A 17,745-nucleotide genomic window follows, 5' to 3' on the forward strand; every position below is an offset into this window, starting at 1 on the left:
AGCTACCCTAGTGAGAAAAGGAGTCGAAGATGGGTGGGAGTTTCTAAAAAAGGAAATTCTAAAAGCGCAAAGGCAAGCAATTCCAATAAGGAAAAAAAGGGGCGGGGGGAACAGCAGAAGAAGCAAATGTGGCTTCACAAAAAGTTTAGACATGTCCCAAAAACAAAAAAAGGACACATACAGGAAGTGGAAATAAGGCCAGGCCACAAAGGAAGAGTACAGGCAGGTATCACAGAATTGCTGGGATGGTGTCAGGAAGGCTAAAGCTGAGAATGAGCTGAGGCTAGCGAGGGATGCTAAAAGCAACAAAAAAGCTTTCTTCAGGTATGTCCATAGTAACAGACAGAGAAAAGAAATGGTGGCACAGCTACTCAATGAGGATGGCAAAATGATAACAGATGACAAAGAAAAGGCAGAAGTGCTCAATTCCTACTTTGGCTCAGTCTTCTCCCAAAAAAGGGCCTATGAGCCTCCCGGGAAACATAAAGTAGAAGGGTCAGGATTGGAGCTTGAGATTAATAGATAAATGGTCAAGGAATACCTAATCACTTTGAACGAGTTCAAATCGGCAGGGCCTGATAAACTGCATCCTAGAGTATTGAAGGAACTGGCTGAAGAACTCTCAGAACTGCTCTCTATTATCTTTGCGAAATCATGGAGGACTGGTGAAGTGCCGGATGACTGGAGGAGAGCTAATGTTGTCCCTATCTTCAAAAAGGGCAAGAAGGAGGAACTGGGGAACTACAGACCAGTCAGCCTAACATCAATCCCTGGAAAAATTCTGGAGCAGATTATAAAGCAGTGAATCTGTAAGCACCTTGAAAGCAATGTAGTGATTACTAGGAGCCAACATGGATTTATGAAGGACAAATCCTGCCAAACTAATCTCATCTCATTTTTTGATCAGATAACCTCCCTTGTAGACTGTGGGAATGCTGTGGACATAATATATCACGATTTCAGCGAAGCTTTTGACAAAGTGCCCCATGATATTCTGATTAGCAAGCTAGCTAAATGTGGGCTGGATGGAACAACTATTAGATGGATCCACAGTTGGCTCCAGAATTGTACTCAAAGAGTGCTTATCAATGATTCCATCTCAAACTGGGCAGAAGTAATGAGTGGGGTACCACAGGGCTCGGTCCTGGGCCCAGTGCTCTTTAACATTTTTATTAACGACTTGGATGAGGACATACAAAGCATGTTATCAGATTTGCAGATGATACAAAATTGGGGGGCATAGCTAATACCGTGGAAGACAGAAACAAAATTCAAAGGGACCTTGATAGGCTGGAGCATTGGGCTGAAAACAACAGAATGAAATTCAACAGGGATAAATGCAAAGTTCTACACTTAGGAAAAAGAAACCAAATGCACAGTTCTAAGATGGGAGATACTTGGCTCAGCAGTACGACATGTGAGAAGGATCTTGGAATTGTCGTTGAACACAAGCTGAATATGAGCCAACAGTGTGATGTGGCTACAAAAAAGGCAAATGCTATATTAGGCTGCATTAACAGAAGTATAGTTTCCAAATTGTGTGAAGTACTAGTTCCCCTCTATTCAGCACTGGTTAGGCCTCATCTTGAATACTGCGTCCAGTTCTGGTCTCCGCACTTCAAGAAGGATGCAGACAAATTGGAACGGGTTCAGAGGACAGCAACAAAGATGATCAGGGGACTGGAAACAAAGGCCTATGAGGAGAGACTGAAAGAACTGGGCATGCTTAGCCTGGAGAAGAGAAGACTGAGGGGAGATAGTCAAAGTTTATTGCCAGGCCATAGGCCATCACAACATACAAATATAAATTAGATAAGCATAAAATCATGTAAAACCAAGTTAATCGGAGGTTAAGAAGAGGGAGAATAAAACATTCATCAAAATAGCCTATACAAAATTTAGAGCCTTAGACAGTAAAACTATAGTAAAACTGAATATACATACATGGAAAGAGTCTATATAATGTTTAAAAGCCTTGATCAATAATATATTTAGCCCTCAATTTTTGTGCCGCAAGGGCAAAGTGAGCCACCCTGTAGGTAACCCTATAATCAGTATCGGACAAAAGATAAAAAACAATTTGGGATACCCAGTCAGGCCCTTGGAGATTGGGAAGGGGGTTGAGAAACTGGGATCTTGGGTGGGCATAAAGGGGGCAATCCAGTAAATAATGTAGGATATCTTCCACCATTTGAGAATGGCATACACATAGCCTCTGATCTCTCGGAATCTGGAGATAACGGCCAGTCATAAAGGCATTTGGCATCGTCTGAAATCTCAAAGACGTAAAGGCATGTCGTAAGTGGACCGGGAGGGGGAGTAAAAGATAGTTTGCAATGGAATGGTCTTTTTTATATAATCCAAACCATGGCGAAAAGTTGGAATTCAAAATTGCTAGGTTATCCATCCATATACAATGTTTTTGAATCTGATTACAAAGTTCGATCTTATCTGGTAGGGAGTTTGACTGATTTGAGATATGATAATGGAGCTGTATCATTCGCAGTTTTGAGCTCTAAAACCTGTCCTTAACAGCAATTTCATGGCACGCCTTCACTATTATCCTGGGAGTTGCGTTAGTTAAGGAGGACCAGTATGTTAGCAGAGATTCGTGGATACGGGCGCTGACAGGAAGTAAACCCACTTCTGCTCTCATCAGTGCTGATGGGGTGCCAGGAGGTAAATTCAAGAGCCGTCTTAAAAAGTTGTTTTGGACAGCTTCTAATGAAGAAAAAAAGGGGATCGACCAACCCCAAATAGCAGCCCCATAAGTAGTCTGTGAAAAAACCTTATTCTGGAATATTTTTAGGGCAGGAGCAATCAGGTGACCCCCCTCAGTTCTGTAGAATCTAAGAATTGCCCCAAGGGATTTTAGAGCAGTAAGTTTAACGGCTGCAATGTGTTCTTTCCAAGAGAGAGAATCTTGGAATAAAATCCCTAGATACTTAAACGAGCGACATTGGGTTATTGGATGCTCCCCTATGGCCCACCTATGTTTGGTAGATCTTTTCCCAAAGACCATTGTCTTTGTTTTATGGTAGTTGATCTGTAGAGATTCTTTTTTACAGAAATCGTCGAGCTTAGACAAAAGCCTCCTTAGGCCTATGGGAGTAAGAGACATGAGATCATGTCATCCGCAAATAATAGGATTGAGAGTTTTCTCCCACCTATTGATGGTGGAAAAAATTTTGGGCCCATCAGTTCAACAACTATGTCATTTAGGTATAGATTAAATAGGGCCTTGTTTGCCTTAATTGGTTCCGTCAAATTATTACCCATTCTAATTCGGAGAAAATTGTCAGAGTAGATTTCTCTGATTAGGTGTAAAAGACGTTTGTCTATATTGGTGTTAGCGAGCTTGGCCCATAAACGGTCTCTGTCAATAGAGTCAAAAGCTGCCGCCAGGTCAATAAAGGCGGCATAAAGATGTTTTGTTGGGCCTATCATTGACTGTCTCGCTATAAAATGAAGAGTGGCGCAATGATCGATAGTGCTCTGCCCTTTCCGAAATCCCGCTTGTTCTGGATGAATGAGTAGGTTGTCAGCTTCCCACTCCTCTAGCTTGAGCAGGAGAAATTTGCTATATAATTTGGCACCTACATTGAGTAGACTAATGGGCCGATAATTTTTAGGATCTTGTCTCTCTCCTTTTTTAAATATGGGGATGACAATGCTCTGTTTCCATCCCTCGGGCATAATGCCCGATTCATTAATCTGAGTAAACAGATTTGCCAAGATGGGAGATATGATAGCACTCTTCAAGTACATGAAAGGTTGTCACATAGAGGAGGGCTGGGATCTCTTCTTGATCGTCCCAGAGTGCAGGATATGGAATAATGGGCTCAAGCTGCAGGAACCCAGATTTTGACTGGACATCAGGAAAAACCTCCTAACTGTTAGAGCCATATGACAATGGAACCAATTACCTAGAGAGGTAGTGGGCTGTCCGACACTGGAGGCATTGAAGAGGCAGCTGAACAGCCATCTGTCGGGAATGCTTTGATTTGGATTCCTGCATTGAGCAGGGGGTTGGACTCCATGGCCTTATAGGCCCCTTCCGACTCTACTATTCTATGATTCTATGATTCTATGATTTCCACATGTATAAAATGTTTTGCTTCGATTGCAGCCATTGTTTCTGGCCTCTCCTCAGTGGAAAGAATAAACTATTGTTCTCTCTTTTCTTTCTGAAGTGCATTTATATAGTTGAAACTTGTCAACCTGTATGTCTTTACTAGAGGATTTGTGTTCACTCTTTATCCACCTTCATAGAATAGATCTTCTCTATTAACACCCTTCTTGAACAATGGCAGCCCAAACTGACCTGCATACCTTAAAACAAGAAAACAAAGGAAGATGACTGAGCTTGAAAGGATATAACAAAGTTCTGAGAAAGAAAGGACACAGAGAGAGTGAAAGAAGACTAGCAGCTATAAACTGGCAACTAAAAAAAATTACAAAACTTTTAACTATTAGAGCTCTAAAATTACATAATAATATCTGGAAAACAGTTGTGGGAGAAAGGCTAAAAACACAGCTGGAAAACATCACGATCTAAATTTGTGGTCTAGATTTAGGGAGCTAGTATGGGTGGTGCTGGGGTTTGACAAGCTTCTGAAAAATGGAAATGGATTGCCTTCAAATCAATCCTGACTTATGGTGACCCTGTCAATAGGGTTTTCATGGTAAGTGGTACTCAGAGGTGGCTTACCATTGCCTTTCTCTGAGGCTGAGAGTCAGTGACTGGCCCAAGGTCACCCAGTGTGCATCATAGCTGTGTGGGGATTCGAACCCTGGTCTCCCAGGTCATAGTCCAACACCTTAACCACTACACCACACTGGCTCTCAACAAGCTTTTAGTGTTCTCCAATTCTGTGTTTCACTTGAAGTCATGATTCCATCAAGTGATTGATAAGTGGGTGACCTGTCATCTTGTTGGCCAGATTGTCACCTCCCCTCGCCCCATGCACCATGGCAACCACAAAGAGAAAGTTAGAAAAGGAAGTTCTTGGTTCATTTTTAAACCTTTTATTTTGGTCTTCCTTCCTGGAGAAGCAATTGCTGGTCCAAAGGGGAAAAAAACAGATCCCCAGGATTTTAATTTAGCTGTGTCAGCCTAAAAAGAAAAGTAGCAGCATTATCTTTCTCACCCAAACTCACTTGCTTGTTTCACACCAAAGGGTGTTTTCTGTTTCTAAACACTTAAAAAAAAATACCCTGGCAATTCCAGTTCCGATGAACCATCATTATTATACCTGTATTGCAGGGGTAGGGCTGTGGCTGAGAGATTGTGGTTACACAGGTCCTGCAAAATAATCCAGTGTTGTCAGGGTGGCACCAGACTGTCAGTGTACATGACTGCCACTACTCAAGATGGTGGCAGGGGTGTGTTGATGCCAGTTATGCTTGTTTACTTTTTTATTTATTTGGAGTATTTACTTTGTCCTCCCTTACAAAAAATCCTGTGGATGCCCATGGTTGAGAATTTTATCAGAGCCAGTGCAAATAACTTTCTGGTTTGTGCCTGGGCATGGAAAGTGAAACTACACTAATGTAACAGAGTGGTCAGTGAAACTAAGCTTAAGGCAACTGCTTTACCTCCAAGACAGGGGTAGGGAACTTTTAGGCCCAGTGGGCCAGATCTTTGTCTCACCCACCTCATGGGCCAACTTTGACATGTGGGTGGGAGACACCCACATGTCAATCATGTGATGTCCCACCCAGAGCTTGGAAGATTACTTTAAAAAAGAAATAAATTACAGTTACAATTATATGGCCCAAAATAGTAGTAATTACCTTTACAATTATAATAGCTTTGAAAGTAACTGATTACTTTACTTTTTCTCAAAAGTAATCATTACAATTACATTTCAGTTACTTTAAAAAATGCCTACAAGGTGCTGGCCTTGGCTGCTGCACATCTAAGTAGCCTAAAACAACATTAAAAATAAACACACACATACAGAGGTAGTAGAATCATTCTTTTTATCCATAAGATAACAATGGTGGTCTCTCCACTGGTAAGGGAGGTGGAGAGGGAGGCAGAGGCCACTACTCAGATCTTTGCACGTCAAACCAAGTGCACCCCCCCCAGCCAGCAAGCATGATCTCTCTCACTTAATCACCTCCAGGACCCTGCCCTGCCACCAACTAAGGGACACTCACCCAAGCAAACATTTTCCCCTGAGATGCAAAAAAGTTAAAATACTGCAAATGCAACACAGTAGCCAGAGAGGGTGGTGGAGGCCTCTTTGTGTGCCAAATGCAAACACAGTACTCTCTCTCTCTCTCTCTCTCTCTCTCTCTCTCTCTCTCTCTCTCTCTCTCTCTCTCTCACACACACACACACACACACACGTTGTCATCTTTCATCTCCACAATTCTTTATCTCCATTCTGCTGCTGCCTCCTTCTCCTCCTTTATCCATGTTCTTGCCCTCCGGCTCCTTTTTCCCTTCATTCTTCTACACCACAGTCCAATTTTTTATACAATTGTTTTCTCCACTCCACCCTGTCTCACTGTCCACCTCCACACTCGTCGCCTCCTGCCCACCCACAGAGCTTGAGGGGAAAGCGCCGCTGCACAGAAGCCCAGTTTGAGGCACATGATTTTCATTCACAAATCAGAGGAACAGAAGACTTCCCCTGCTCCCCCTCAAAGTAATACCCAAAAATAATGCTCGAAACATTACAATTACTCCACAAAAGTAATAAAATTACTCCTAGTTCTATTACAATCAAAATGTAAAGGAATTACCCAGTCGTTCCTCAAAAAAGTAATGAATCACAAGTAACATTACTTGTAATGAATTACTTTCAAGCTCTGGTCCCACCCACCTATCAAAGCTGACCGGTGGGATCGGGGAGGGGTGAGCTGTGAGTGCAGTCTTGCTGGCTGCAGGGGTCTGCTTCCTCAATGCATTCCCCATACAGAACGTGCTGGCAAAGTAGCACCCCACAGAACTGAACTGTCTGCTCACCAGATACTGAGTGTAGAGTACAGTCCTGCTGGCTCACCAGCTGATGAGCAGAGAATTCAGTCCTGCTAGCTGCAGCCTGCAGGGACCAGCTTCACCAGCACTTTCCCCACAGGGAATGCATTGGTGTAATTCCAGCAGAATTAAACCCCATCTCCTGCTGACACCACCCAGTGACATCAGCAGGAGGACAGGAGGGTGTGATTTGGGGGAAATTCCCCACTCCTGCCCTAAGGGGTCATTTCAAAATTATTAAAGTCTATAGTAAAGGAATATCTCCAAATTTCTAAATGCAAGCCATACATATACCTCACAATGTAACATTTATCACTTCTTTTGACACCATAATGTCCCTATGCCTCTATTCCACATTCCTAGCAAGTTGCAGTGTGAGGATTTATGAATGTTATAACTGTATTAGTAACACTGCTTATAGTTATGGATTTTAAAAGCTTAAAATTAATCTTAAATTAATTTTTATTCACCTTCAATGCAGCTAAGAGTGGGATCTTCAGACCTTGTTGAATGTTGCCCATCATTCTGAAATAACATGCCTGATTACTAATGCTGAGCATACTGTGTGGATAATGTCATTATATAGTTCAGTCACTAGATGACAGTCGACTTAGTTGTATCTGCATGGAGTCAAGAACTTTCCTGTTGTATGCTTGCTGGAGAGAGTCAATAAAGTTCTTGTCTAGCTTCCTGAATCATGTGTCCTCTATGCCTTGAATGATACATATAATGACTAATTCTTCCCTAGTTTTGAAAACATCTAAAATGACTCAGGACTTTTGTATCACAACAACACATTGCTGACCAACGTCCATTATAACTGGAAAAACTTTCACCACAGGTATTGTTTTTTCGATGGAACAGGTAGTGTGGGGTAACATGAGGACAGAAGGGGGGCTCTCTGTGTTTCTGTAGAGAATCTATAGTGAATAGCTGTCTCCAGTGGTAAATTTTTAAGAAAAGAAATTGTCAGGTCCCAACAATAATACCAGACTGCCAATGCACGTTTTCTTATGCTAATAAGTATTGTGAGTTAACTTTTTGTTATATGTATTGCTTAATTTAATCGCTGAAAAACAACTATTTTAAAAAAGCTAAAGGCAGATCCCTGGCGGCTCTCCAACTAATAAACTTTGGCCACTAATACAAGTTTGTACATAAGGCGCAGGGGGCAGGAAAGGTCAGCGACCTTTGTGCCTGGGATGTCAGGGACTGAAGCGACTGTCAGGGCTGGTGGCAGGTGCAGGGGTAAGTTGGGTTCCTGGACCTGGCAGCACGCAAAAGGGTTGGAGGAGCTCCTAAGTCACCCAATCGGAATAGCCCCAGAGCCGCGGGTAAGAGACTCCAGCGCCACGTGACGCTCGCGCCAGCCGTCGGCCAGCCGGCGCTTCCCGCGCCCCCAGCAGCGAGTGCTGGTAGCCGCACAGGTAGCAAGGCGCTGCAGCATTTCCCGCCTGCTGGTTGCCCTCGCAAGTGTCGTGCGCCTGCCGGCCTCGAGGCTCTCTCTGGAGACGACAGCGACGCTGAGCTGACCAGCCGACAGGCTGGGATAAAGGCCGGAGGGGGGCTGGGGAAGGGGAGCGATGGGTTCACTGCCAGCCGGGTGAAGAGCGTGGGGCTTTGGGGGAAAGGACGCGCCACAGAGGAGCAGGAGGAGGGGTCAGCTCCGTCTACGACTTCCCTCCCCGGCGTGGAAAGAGCGGCCGTGAGTCCCGCTGACCGCCACAGCAAAGGTACGTGATGTCCTTTCTTCTGCTCCCTTCGGGCTGACGGAGTCCGGGCTGGCTAAGATCTTTTGGCAGGGACTACGTCTGCGAGTACGAGCGTTCGTTGGCGCAAATTTGCGCCACACCAGCGTCCCCACAGCCCTCACCAGCGCCCAGGAGCTTCAGTTATTACTTGTAGTAGTATTGTGTTGGTGTTTTGGTCGGGTAGATGGGGTGGCTGTTTCAGTTCGCTTCGGGTGCGTAAGTGGTGCTTGGGGTTGCAGCCTTGCCAGAGAGTAATTTTCGTTGAAGCCAGGGAGACTTACTCCTGAGTGAACAGGGTTAGAATGCACTGCATGAATGATGCTTCAGAAAGAACCTGCTGAAGTTTGCGCATGGAAGCAGAGGAAACTGTAGATCCTGAAGGAAAATTCCTGTTTCATTCAGCCCTGTCCTCATCGATCAAATGGGACGCACAGCAGTTTTAGGGAAATCGTGCAGGAGGACCCAGCTCTAAGCTGACATTTAACAGCTCCAAGTATAATCAACCTGCAGTTTCCTAGGTTATGTTTTAGATCTCTTCAGTCTACATCAGAGAAGTGCCTTTTGTTGTTTGGACAAGGGAGGACTAGGATGCTTTCAGCTCTTTCACAGTTTGGCCATTTTAAATGACTTATTTGTCTTGTGGCTCAAAAGTTTTAATGGCAAGGACTACAAAGTGGTTGATAGGTAAACAAAACAAAAAGGCCTGGAAAAATAAATGAGAGAAAACCTAGTGATGAACACTGGTAGATTTTCCTTTGAAAAGCTCACTAGAGCTGTAACAGAGGACTCTCTTAGTTTGGCCAGTAATCTGGCACTAACGGAATTTTAATACATCATGCTTATCCTAGTTTCTGTAATGGGGTTGGAAGACCTAAACACATATTAATCTGTCATGTTTCCATTCTAGCCTTTCTCCAAGGAGCTCCTGCTGGCATAGGTGTGGCTATCTCATTTTTATCATCACAACAAGCTTCAAGGGAAGGTGGACATAGGAGTAGCATGTCCAAGGCCATTGCTGCAAGTTTGATCATGGCTCAGTGGGGATTTGCATCCAGGCATTCTTGGTCCAAGTCCAAATTCCAGTAAGCACCACATTGGCAGTGGCTGCAGCATACAATTGGTGTCAGGTTGTCTTTCTGTCCCAAACTGATAATGTTAAGATGTGGACAACACTTTAAAACAAACCTTGACTTACTATTGTGATTTCTTTGGAGAGAAACAAGCCAGAAGGTCCATATATCCTGGTAAGCCAAGGCTCATGGTTTCTTCCTCCTGGCTCCAGGGAGGGTAGAGCAAAACAGGAGCAAGGCAACAGTGTTCATTCACAGTAAGCCATGGCATATTGCTTACCATGAAGTGTGGTGTAGTGGTTAGAATGTCAGACTGGGAGACCAGGGTTCAAATCCCCACTTGGCCATGAAGCTCTTTGGGTGACCTTGGGCCAGTCACTGTCTCTCAGCCTAACCTACTTTACAGGGTTGTTGTAAGGATAAAATCAGGAAGGGGAGAACCATAATTGTATGCCACTTTGAGCTCATTGGGGGGGGGAATGGGATATAAACGTAATAAACAGATGTGGTCAATGTCTTTGCATCAATTGGAATTGGATCTGGAAGTTGGTTAAAAATGGTGGAAATGTTAAAGAGATATATGTACAGTCAAAATCTACTGGTTGGTCCTAATAAAGGTGTTGTCCAACGGTAGATTCGAGAGGGGGGGGTTCCTTACAAACTAACATGTATCTCTTTGTCTTTTAAAAAAATATATGAACAGTGTTTTGAAGTGTATTTCTATTTATCTATTCTCCTGCTTGAGATTGTGTAGATAATTATGCAAGCATTGTGTTGCTGGTATTAACTTTTTAATAGTCTTGTAAAGATGCAGTGGCTGTTGAAAGAATTTCAAACTAGCATAATTAAGGGCTATGCAATGAGACTATTTAGTTTTCATTGGCATTTGTTTTGTTTCCTGATATAATAATGTTTAGCTCATCTTTAAACCTTTTGGGATTTGCGCACCGCAGAACAGAGTAAAGAGTCGTGTTATAAAGATCTTTGGTTTGCATAATAAACAAACACAATTTCAGATATTGAATGTTCAAAAATTACTTTTGGAAATTTAATGCAAATTGCACCATGATTTGTGTATATGTGCATGTAATGAGAGGAAGAGAGAACACTCTTTTCATCTGGCCATTTGTATTTATTCTTATTTATATAGCCTGTGATCGAAGCAGCTTCCTAAAGGTCATGCATGGGGTTTCTGCTAGTCCAGTGGATTTTTAAAATTCATTTTCTTTGGATATCTTATCCCCATGCCACATCACAAACTGCCATTGAAAGTCCTGTTATGTAGGTTTACTCAGAAGTAAGTCCCACTGTGCCCAAAACAGCTTATTTACAGGTACCGTATATTCCGGCGTATAAGACGACTGGGCGTATAAGACGACCCTCAACTTTTCCAGTTAAAATATAGAGTTTGGGATATACTCGCCGTATAAGACTACCCCTGCTTATGACATGCAGGTACTTAGCAGGAAAACTGTCACTTATAAACTTATAAATATTAATATTTGGATTGTCCAGTTGTTTTTGTGCCTAGGAATTACCACCAAAAACTGGGGAAAGATGTGAGAAATCTTTTTTTTAAAAGCAACATTAAATGCCTAGACTCTAGTTTCCAACACTATGGAGTATTTATTGATTGATTAAGAGAATTTATATCCTGCCCTTTTGCTGTTAAAAACAGAGCTCAGCACAGCTTATAAATATAGTAAAAACAATAAAAATACACAATCAGAGAAAAACAAGCCAAAATGTTAGGAAAAGGAGTCTTTCACACCACATGCTCAGTTCTAAATACTGTTGCAGCAGGTTTTACAAGTTCCTCCAGTATTCCACTGGTGCAGGCACTCAGACATTCAAAGTACTGTATGTTTCTTAGGTTTTATAAAGGCAGAGCTTTGCTTAACTCAAAATTTCTTCTCCCTTTGATAACCACATCTACACAGGTTCCACCTCCATACTCAAAATGAAACTGAGCCTGGAAGTGTACAACAACCCCACACATACCTTGCTAATTCGATTATCAATGCCAGGATGTCTGTCTTATCGACTACTCTCCTGCTCCCCCCCCCCCACACACCGGGCATCATGAAAGACCCAGTCCTGGGCTCAGAAAGAAAATAAATATCTGGTCCTCTTCAAAGTATTGATAAGCCTCTTGTTTTAATTGAAATAATAATTATAAATTCTTGTTCTTATCACTAATGGGAGTTAATTATCTTGCATATGCTGCTGTTGCTTCTATGGCTGTAACGGAGTGAGGTTAAAGATAAGTGAAATGCAAATAGGAAAAAAAAATACAGAAGGCAGTAACACTTTCCTAAATGTAATACCATACCAACCACAACAAGATTCCTATAAGGCAAAAAACTAAGCATCTCACAACCAGTCAGGATTCCTAACCAAAAACCAAAAATATGATAAATGAAGAAATATTTATATAAGCATAACTATCAAATATGTTTATTATTTACACAAACTGTAAAGATATTTATAGTGCAATCCTAGGTTTATTTATTCAGAAGCAAGTCCCAGCGTATTCAATGGGGCTTACTCAAACAGGGACAGAAATGCAACCTCAAGTGATAAGCAACTTCATTCACACAACCCAAAATTCCGAATCATGCCACTTTACACTGTTTTGCAACTGTTTTGCAACTGTTTATACTTGTTTTTATGGTTATTGGATTTTAAATGGCTTTATTTCTTGTTGTGAGCTGCCTTGGTTTCCAACCCTACCTCACAGGGGTGTTGGAAAGACTCCATACACACACGCACACACTGCAGATGTATAAATACATACAGCCCATATAATAGTTTATTGTCAAACCAATTGGTCATTGCAGAAAAATCAGTATTAGTTTCCTACAGAATAAAAACGGCAATACCTAAGTAAGCCCTGCCTACTTGCTTTAAAATAGGACTGGGGGGGGGGCAGAAAGAGAACACAAACACAATTCTTTTTTACATTCACTCCAAAGTCCCATTGATTTTCAGCACATTCATAATCATGTCTACTCAAAAGTAATTCCTACTGAATTCAATAGGATTTACTCTGGACATATGGGATTAGCACTGTTTTTACCCCCAAAAGCAACTATTGGGAAGGTTTTCAAAACACTGCCCAGGATCTGACTCCTACACACAACAGGGGGAAAAACTGAAATGTATATACCTACCCAATTTATGAGATTTTCAGATAAACAGGAGGGGAAACCACCATTTTCTGGCCTCGCAATGAGGTTTTGCAGACACTGCCACCAAACAAACACTTCACTGATTGGCTGAAATCTTGAACGGGCGGGGTTAAAGCTACGAAGTGCTATACAGTAGTTTAAAAAAAGATTTAACCGGGGGGGGGTGCCTGATGTTTTTATATATATCCTGAGAACCGCACCACCTAGAAACTTAATTTTTTTTAAAATGAAAGCTGAGAATCCGGGCCACCTAAGGGGCTAGCCGGGCGCCGGGTGGCATGCTTAGAATCCAGGTAAAACCCGGCTATCCAGGCAATATGGCAACCCTAATAAGACGACACCCGGCGTATAAGACGACCCCTGACTTTGGAGAAGATTTTCCAGGGTTAAAAAGTCGTCTTATACGCCGGAATATACGGTAAGTGTTCATACAATCACAATCTTAAGTTTCAAAGCACTTTGTCATGCATTATGATGGGGGGGCTGCTATATAAGAAAATATCTTTAAAGCTTTATTCCATTAGTTTCATATCTCTTTGGATCCTGATTGCTGTACCTACAAGTACAAATTAAGACTAGACAAGATTTCTTCCTGTAGCAATTCTCTACAGTAGGGAGTTAATTTGTAAACATTTGGGTAAATATTTAAGAAAATTAGGATAAAAATGAGGAAGTGATATTAACAAATATTACCAGACAACAGGCAACATGTGTGGGGAGGAGGCAGGCGTGCATGGATTTGTTTCTTTCCCATGTGCCCCGTCCCATGTTTTTAAAAATTATTTTTATAGCAACTTTACCAGCGACAACAACAACAACAAAGCAAGCATAAGCTCACATCAATAATATAATGACCATAAATACATCCATTATGGCCATACTACCCTAAACACGCCCAATCTCGTCTGATCTCGGAAGCAAAGCAGGGTCAGGCCTGGTTAATTCTTGGATGGGAGACCGCCTGGAAATATTGGGTGCCGTAGGCTTAGAGGAAGGCAGTGGTAAACTACCTCTGAATACCTCTTACAATGAAAACCCTATAAATATATCCAAAAAAGATTCATAGGGTCACCATAAGTCGTTATCAACTTGAAGGCATATAACAACAGAATACATCCATGTAAATTGAGCAGGAATATATTCAGGGGGCTTCTAAGTGCATCACATAATAACATTGGAGGTCTCTGTGTGGCTTCTGGCTACTTTCAGCTGAACAGAATTAGAAGCCTCCTTTAGACATTCACACAAGAGGATGTTGAGGGTGGAGCTTGCATGTGCAGTACTGCTCTCCTCTTTACATGTTCACTTTGAATGCCTGAAGAGGGCTACAGACAGGACCAAAACTGAATTTGAGTTAAACCAAGATTTGGCTAAAGAACAGTGTAGCTAGTTCTGCACACACAAGGAGGCTTTGAGTTGTGTTTCTCAAATAACAGAATCCTGTCCTATGTCACATACCAAACCACTTACGAAAATAAGGGGAGTTGCAAAGCAGTTTTCTATATGACATGGAGGTCTGCAATTCAAAGAAAAAAAGTTATCTTCGTGATAGAATCTTCAGCAAACAAATCCTTATTTCTTGGGGACAGACTATCTGCAATATCAGAGTGAACAAAAATTGGGGAAGGACTGTGTTTGACAAATTATTCCAACAATAACTAAATATAACTTACCTTATATGCAATCCCTTTGCTATATATATTCAAATATAAGACATTTTTATTTTCTAAAAAGCATACTTTCTTGAAAGCTGTGATTTGTATTTCTTTGTATTTAAATGAAATTTAATGGAGGTGGTATCTTTAGGGGTAGTGGTTGAATGACATAGTGAGGGGATTTTTTTTTTTTTTGTACTTTGTGTATTCTCTGTTCAGCCAAAGAAGATGCTTGTTAAGGAAGCAAATGACCTGAAAGTGAGGAGCTTTTTCATAGTTGTCAGACCAATTCTAGAAGCATGCCAAAATGGAACCTTTACATGCTCCATTGACTTCTTGGAAACAGAAATTTCTATTCACTAATAGGCAAAAAAACCCCTTGTGGTTTAAGAATGTATCTATAGCCAACATAAATTTCCATGAAACTTTAAACAGCAGGGAAATGGGCAACTATAGTGAATGCACCAGGAAAGCAGGTGACCTGATGTCCTCTCTGAGATATTGTACCGCTCTACAAATTTGTAAAAGTGCAAACACAATTTGGGTTGGCCTTTCACAGTCCAATCCACTTGCTGTGTAGCTTGAGAGAATGCATTAACATGTGCCTCTAAGCATTTCTACATTTTGTTTGGGGGAAGTGATGACTGTCTAAAGTGAAAGAATGGTTTGGCTTGGGTGTGGCCCCTTGATTAGCCAAGCCAAACAGCTGTGAGTCTGGCTTTTAGAACACTGAGGGTTGGTTCTTACTGAGCATGCCCAACATTATAATAGACTTCAATGATAAATTTCTTAAAATTAATTAAAAATCAGCCAGGCATTTTTTAAACAGTAATAGGATTACAGGCACTCTGTGAACATGGCTGATTTTTAATTAATTTCAACAAATTATGAGACCACTCACAGAAAAAAGTCCAACAGGGGTCTGGATTTTTTCCTCTTGTTTTACGCTTTAAACTCTCGATTCTCTCTGACTGTTTTGTGGATCGCCATGAAAACTTGGGTTGTTAAGCAAGCGTTTCTGAGTTCAGGACTATAGGTTTTGTAAGGTTTTGTTTTGAAATGAACTTATGGAAAGCAGCAGAATGGCATGGGAGGGTATTTTCCATTTAACATTGCAGAATGCAAAAAATCCATGCTGGCTATAGTGTACAGCCACTCTCATGGTTGTATAATACTGAAATTAGATAATCAGGCAGCCCTACTTTTTCAATCTGTGGAGTTATATATATATGTTTCGCAATGAGGTTGACCTCTGCTCTTTTTAGACCATCTGAAATAGCAACCCTGATGTCACAGGGCTTTGCCCATATTGTCAGAGGGCTTTTTTTTTGCATAAAATCTAACTAATTAAAATATTTATATTTAAATGTGATACACAGTCTTCTACTCTATGACTCATTGTCTTTGTTAGGCACCAGTACAATCTGTAAGGAGCTGCCAGATATATAGGATGGTATCCAATGAACCAATGAAATATTTCTGCTACTGCAAGGAGTTCTGCTTGTGCAATTGAACTTCTATTCTCTCTCCCTGTGTGCCTTCTGTACCCTCCCAAAATCTGCTCTGGAAGGTTGGGGGAACCCCAGAACAGATTTAGGAGGGAAATGGGGAAGGAGGGGAAGTTCCATTGCACAGTCAACAGTCCTTGTGCTAGTGGAACTACTTCACTCAATATCACCCAATAGTATCAAAATAGCACTTGGTAAGAGTTAATATGCTGATTATTGATATGTGTTCAGGTGGCTTCACTTACTCAATGTAGCATTAAGAAGATCATTCTATCTTTACAAGGAAGTCTGCTTCTGCAATGGAACATTCTCCCCTCTCCTACCCCGCACCCTTCTAAATTTGTTCTGGGCTTTTCCCCATCCCTCTAGAACAGTGGTTCCCAAAAGTTTTCCCCCACAGACCACTTGGAAATTGCTGAGGGTCTTGGTGGATCACTTGATTATTTTTCTCCTTCTTATAACAGTTGTAATGTACTATGCTAGATGCTATATGATTTTTAATTGTATTTTTACAAACATGCCATGGACCACCTGAATGAAGCTGGTGGACCACAGTTTGGGAACTCCAGCTCTAAAACAGATTTGGGAATGGTGCAGTGCCTAGGCAGGACAAGGAGAGCGGGAAAATCTCATTGTGCTAGTACTAATTCTTGCACTAGCACAACTATTTAGTTGAATACCACCCATTGATTCAAATCAGAATTTGAATCATTAAGAAAAAAATCAATTTAAATAAGTTATTTGAATCAAATTTCTCATTTTGTAATCTATATGTTTCCTGACAAGCTTAAGTACTAACTTATTGCTATAAAAAATTAAAAACATACTTCCTCACAAGACTGGATTTGTCAGCAAACAAGAAATCTTTGTTGAAAGCTGGGTAGTGATCCTGTCTTGTTAGGGAGAAACAAATCACAATCGTGGGTTTGGATGTAATCCCAGGTTTATTAATCTATTCCCCTCCCACAAAGGGAGGAGCAAAGCGAGCACCAGCATACAGCTGATTCACAGTATGGTTTTTTCAGCCAAGGTTATCGCTACATGCAAAGATGGCCATGTGAAATCCAAATCATTCCAGACATGTTGCACTCAACCAGCTATTAGCATGAACTGTGGACTGCAAAATCCCTCAAAACCAGGATTGCAAATCAGGATCAAACTATGATTTCTACTCATATTTTGGAGGAATCACACAAACCACAGTTTTCTTGTGTAGTTATATGTACAGTAGGGTCCCACATTCTGGTGCTTCGCTTCTAGGTGCTTTGCTAATGTGGCGGTTTTGAATTGTGTCCATGTCCCATATGTTTGGTGCTTGTTCCGTTTTTGCGGTGATTTTGTGGTATGATGCGAAGAGCTTGGAAAAGAGAGATGCTGAGTGCACAAATTGATGGTGCCCGACGCCCTGAGAGCATTGTCAGAGCTTGGAAATGTACCTTTTTTAAACTACAGTTGGGCTGATGGGAGTTGTAGTTCAAAAAAGAAATGTTTCCAAGCTCTGACAATGCGCTCAGCAGCTGAGTCTGAGAAGGGCGTCCAGCGCCATTTTATTGTCGAGGGAGGTGGTGGAGGGTGAGCG

General features: G+C 41.6%; 1 protein-coding gene and 1 pseudogene across 1 annotated transcript in view; both read left to right on the forward strand.

The window, feature by feature from the left end:
- Positions 1–8,628: 8,628 nt before the first annotated feature.
- LEPR (leptin receptor) overlaps positions 8,629–17,745 on the forward strand; it is a 93,356-nt gene continuing 84,239 nt past the window's right edge. The window contains exon 1 of the mRNA XM_061633350.1: positions 8,629–8,724. The gene's annotated coding sequence lies outside the window, so the exon portion shown is untranslated. The remainder of the gene's footprint in view (positions 8,725–17,745) is intronic.
- On the forward strand, positions 13,871–13,989 carry LOC133388166 (5S ribosomal RNA; annotated as a pseudogene).

Source organism: Rhineura floridana, chromosome 6 (genome assembly GCF_030035675.1).
Source record: "Rhineura floridana isolate rRhiFlo1 chromosome 6, rRhiFlo1.hap2, whole genome shotgun sequence".
Taxonomy (NCBI): domain Eukaryota; kingdom Metazoa; phylum Chordata; class Lepidosauria; order Squamata; family Rhineuridae; genus Rhineura; species Rhineura floridana.